The sequence below is a fragment of the Crocodylus porosus genome, unplaced genomic scaffold, assembly GCF_001723895.1.
Source record: "Crocodylus porosus isolate Cpor-Errol unplaced genomic scaffold, CroPor_comp1, whole genome shotgun sequence".
Classification (NCBI taxonomy): Eukaryota; Metazoa; Chordata; order Crocodylia; family Crocodylidae; genus Crocodylus; species Crocodylus porosus.
The window spans coordinates 3,172,460-3,177,548 of NW_017728916.1; the positions used below are offsets into that span (position 1 = coordinate 3,172,460).

The following is a 5,089-nucleotide window of genomic DNA, read 5'->3' on the forward strand; positions in this document are numbered from 1 at the left end:
GAGGTATTCTGTTTAACTGTGTGCTTGTGTCTGACTGTAGTTTATTGTTGCTCTGATGAACTGATTCTTGGCATATGAGGGTGTCAGCCTGTCCATGCTGATCAACCCAGCCAGGTCAGGTGTGTCACATTAATCTGTGTGTGTTTGTGTGTCTGACTGATTTGGTGACTGGAGGAACCCAGCCCCATTGAAACTGCATCCTGCAAGATAGCTCCATTGGGGGTGAGGGCTTTCAGAAGGGGGACATACAGCTCCGTGTAGAAACACAAATAACACAAGCAGCAAATTTGATAGAATTACCAAGACCCTAGAAACGTATCCCTAATAAATGAGCACACCCCAAAGTGATGGGCAAATCTAGTAACAGGGGGTTCAAACCCATCTCTGCCTCCCAGGAAAGTGCTCTAACCACAGGTTATATACTATTTGGAGTTGGAAAGTACTTCACCTCTCCCCACTCCTTCCCTCCTTCTGTTGAAGTTGGGTTTTATAAAGAATTCAGGATTCACTGGGCCAGAAAGAGGACATATGGGTCTGTAGGCTTGTGGTTAGGGCACTCATTTAGGAAAGGGGCGTTGCTCCCAGGACAGTTTCTGTATTCTATCCAATGACTACCTAATGTAAAAAATAGAAATAATCCTAGCTGCAAAGACTGGACTATGTGCTCTAACCGCTAGGTTATAGAGTCAGGCTAGCTCAATAAGTCTTGGGCCTTTGTGGCCCACTAACTCTTGAATTATTTTCTGAACAGCAGCACAGCTTCAACAAGGGGGCTGGAGAGTGCCCATGCCTGACCCTAGCCTAGGAAGTGGGGGCTGTTGTCAGCCTGAGGAGAGAACTGAAGCTGACTCTCCCACTTCCTAGGGAAGTAGTCTAACAGTTATGCCTCAGACATCACCTCTTTCTGGCACCCTTAGTCCTCAGTGAGTAGATGCTGGGGATGAGTTGGAAGCTCTCGTTGAAGAACTTCCAGGTCTGGAGTATGCTGAGTTTTTTTTACCACTGCTACAGAGGTACAAAACCCAGATGACAGGTTTCTTACAACTTGTCCATCTTCGCTTAAGCTCTCTTCCATTCTATGTTTGATTCAGAGGCTGCTATCAGTGCTACCAAGAAGATTACCCCTAGGCCTAAATTGATTCTGTTGAGTACATTCACTCAAATTAAATATCCAAGTGACTCTTAGATCTTTTGTTCCTTGGATCAGCAGAGGCTGGAAGTGCTGGATGATTAAAAAGAGCACTCACTGAGCCTGTGGAGCTGGGAACACATCAGTAATCTGAAGAAAGTCAGTCCCCCCCATTGCAGGGTCACGCAGAAGGAAAAGGGTCTGTGGCATAAGCACCGCACCATTTTGTCTGTACTTCAGAGGATAAGTTCTTTCAGGCAGGGACTGTCTATTTGTTCTGTTTTTGTCTTGCATTTCATGGCTAGAGCTATTGCGCATTTTCAAAATTCAAATAATAAAAAATAGCTGTGCTGAAGAAAAAAGCTTCTTAATGTTAAACACGCCTGTTTATGTTTTAGGATGAATTTGGGTGTCCAAGGAGGTGAGGAATTAATAGCCTTGAAAAGAACCAGGCTCAAGCACTAGCAGAGTCTGTGCTAGCTTGCCGCTTGGCTCTCTTTCTCCCAGTGCTGACCCGAATCTGCTCCCGCTGAGCCCTTCTTATGCAGCTGTTCCAGTGTACTTCAAGGAATGCCAATACCATTTTGTACTATTGCAGCTGTAAGCCACCTTGCATGTTAGGCAGTGAGAGTCAGTTCTCCAGACATATTCTGAGCAAGAGCTGAATATACAACTAAAAGCTACCCAGCTCCTTTCACATGACCCATCAAGGTTGAAATCCAAGTCTAAAGGGGCCCATTCATCTTGCTAGGAGAGCCCTGAAAGAGATTGGATTAAAACCAGAAGATCTTTTTTTTTCCCCTCCCCCCTCCTTTTTCTTAACCATACTATTTTGTGGTGGTGTTCATATACTGTCTGAACTTCTGAGTCCTTAGGGTCAACTTGAGTCTCATTTTCAAGCTTTCCTATATATGCACAGGGGATTAAAAACTTACTCTTTCTAATGGAAGTTGAGATTCTCGTGGGCATCCAGGATATGAGGCTTTAAAACAAACAAACAAAACCAGAATGAATAGGCCCCTAAATAAAATTGCAAGATTTTATTTGGTGATACTTCCCCTTTCTCCCTCCCCCCCCACTGCACACACATCATTAGTGAATGTCTCGCTGTTATCTGATTGTTTTGTTTCCCTCTCACATTTTATATTGCTCTGCTTTGTCAATTCAGAACTCGGTCATCTCATTTATTGGACATCCTGGTTTACAAAATCTCTGCCAGATCAGGAATCCTACGAACAAGCAGGAGCTGGTCCTGTCATAAATGTTGACCGTCATCCAGAAGGAACACATAAAAGCAAGGAACCCTGGCTGGGACATGACTCCCAAGACAACACTTAACCGATCATTTATTTAAGGTTCATCTATTTGCCATTCTTGCAAGTGACCATGGGGTGTCAGTAGTGTTCCTCACAAAAGTTTTCAAAGCAGCTGCTCAGGGAAATAGTGAACCTCTGGAAAATGTTAGGAGCTGGGCTTCAGTGCCCTGAGGTGACTTTCTGTACCCCTGAATTTTGCTGACAGACTGTCAGGAGCCTATCTGTATGCATCTAACTTGTTCATGCAGTTTATTAACTTGTCCATGTAGTTTGACCCACAAATCTCAAAATATTTGCTGGGACTTGTATTTTCATGGGCTATAAATTGCTTGTGATTGCATGCTGTAACAATAAAAACCCTGTTATATATGTACATTATCCTCATCTTATGAAACACCAGCCTCTGTCAATTAAGTACCTGTGCATCAAGATGTTTTCTTAACTTTGTCTAAGCCTGCTAATGTCCCACTCAGTGCAGGTGCAAAATGTTAACAGTCTCAGGTTTTCAGACCTCACCTTCTGCCAGTGCCCACCTGTGTGCTGGGTTTTTTTTAAAGACAATTGTACCAGAAGTGAGTGATGTGCAGCCTAAGCAAAAAAAAAAAAATGCTGGAGACCCAGCAGCAGCCAGCACTGACTGAAGCAGTTAGACATATAGAGAAGTGCAGAGGTGAAAGGGGACCTCGAGGCATGTAGTCTAACACCCAGTAGTCTAATTCCTTTACAATCCTAGACAAATGCCAATCCAGCCTCTTCTTGCAAACCTCTGCAGAAGGAGATTCCACAACTTTCCCAGGTAGCTTGTTTCACTGTCCTGGTATTCTAACAGTAAGGAGTTGAAACCCCGCAAGCATGGAGATTCTACCACCTCTCTACGTAACATGTTCCACCACCCTCCTAGCAAGAACGTTTTTCCTAATATCCAACCTAAACCTCCCTTGCTGCAACTTGAGACCATTGCTCCTTGTTCTGAGATCTGCCACACTGCTGAGAACAGTCCGGCTCCATCCTCTGGAACCTCCCTTCAGATAGTTGAAGGCTGCTATCAAATCCTCCCCTCAGTCTTCTCTTCCGCAGACTACATAAACCCAGTTCTCTCAGCCTCTTGTCATAAGTCATGCGCTCCAGGCCCCTAACCATTTTCATTGCTCTCTGCTGGACTCCTTCTATCTTGTCCACATCCAGGGCTGGACACAGGCATGGGTGAGCCAGGCAGACGCCTGGGGCCCAGATAGAAAGGGGGCCCAAAAATAGTATTTTTAAAATTATTATCATCATTATCTCTGGCAAAGGGGGGCCCAATACTAAAAGTTCACCCAGGGCCACCAGGAGTCTAGGTATGGCGCTGTCCACATCCTTTCTATAGTGGGAGGCCCAAAACTGGACATAGTACTCCAGATGTGGCCTCACCAGTGCAGAATATAGTGGAATAATTACTTCCCTTCATCTGCTGGCAACACTCCTACTAATGCAGCCCAGTATGCTGTTAGCCTTCTTGGCAACAACAGCACAAGGCTGACTCATATCCATTTTACTGCCCACTATAACCTGCAGGTCCTTTTCTGCAGAGCTGCTGCTTAGCTAGTCAGCCCCCAGCCTGTACCAGTGCATGGGATTGTTCTGTTCTAAGTGCAGGACTTTGCACATGTCCTTGTTGAACCTCATGAGATTTATTTTGGCCCAATCTTCCAATTTGTCTAAGTCACTCTGAATCCTAGCTCTACCCTCCAGTGTATCTGTCACAGCTCCCATCTTAGTGTCATCCATGAACTTGCTGAGGGTGCAATACATTCCATCTTCCAGATCATTAATGAATATACTGAATTCATTGCATCTCAGTGTGAATTGTGAAATTAATTTTAAAGACGATCCACATTATATTCATGCAACTTCTGTATGCAGGTGGGTCCATAGCTGTCACAGCTGGAAGACAAGGGGGATAAAACTGGAATAGCTCTAAATTTGCTACTACTCTAAACTGTAAATTAATTTTGTGAATTCATAAAAACGGAAATAGAGTCTCAAAATATTTTGGCCATAAAGATCAATGAAAATGGGTTGCTAGAAAAAAACAATAAAACTAACCAAGCCAAAACTGAAATTTTGAAAACATTAGAAGAGAAATGGAAGGGTTCTGTGGAAGATGAGATGATGAATGAGGTTGGAGATCTGAATCAATATGGATATGAACTCTAACATTCTCTAACATTTTTTTTAAAAAGAGTAACAGGTCACAGACAAAGTTTTAAATTCTCCTTGTGTTTTTGGAGAACAGAAAGCCATCATTTTCAAAGTCATCTACCTAAAGTTTAGGAACTAAACGTGTGCATGCACACTCCCCTACCCATGTCCCTCCCTACTCCCCCAAGGTGATGACCTGATTTTCAGAGATGCTGAGCCTCTGCAGCCTTCTTACCACTGATGGTTGTAAGTATTCAGAGCCTCTGAAACATCAGGACATCATTATTAGCTACCTAAAAATGAAATCAAGGGTCTAAACTTGGCATCTGAGTTTGAAAATGTTGACTCAAGCTTTCTAAGAAGAGATGGCAAGTGCTCATAGGTCTCATTGCTCATCTTTATCTTTATCAAAATACAATTTTAAACCATAATTTCTATTCAGAGAGACAAGTAGGGATGTTTC

The 5,089-nt window shown here is 43.4% G+C and overlaps 1 long non-coding RNA gene across 1 annotated transcript in view; it reads left to right on the forward strand.

Annotated features, from left to right (window-relative positions):
• LOC109311094 overlaps positions 1–2,433 on the forward strand; it is a 6,856-nt gene extending 4,423 nt beyond the window's left edge. Inside the window, exon 3 of the long non-coding RNA XR_002101407.1 lies at positions 2,298–2,433. This is a non-coding gene — a long non-coding RNA (uncharacterized LOC109311094). The remainder of the gene's footprint in view (positions 1–2,297) is intronic.
• The last annotated feature ends 2,656 nt before the right edge of the window (positions 2,434–5,089 follow it).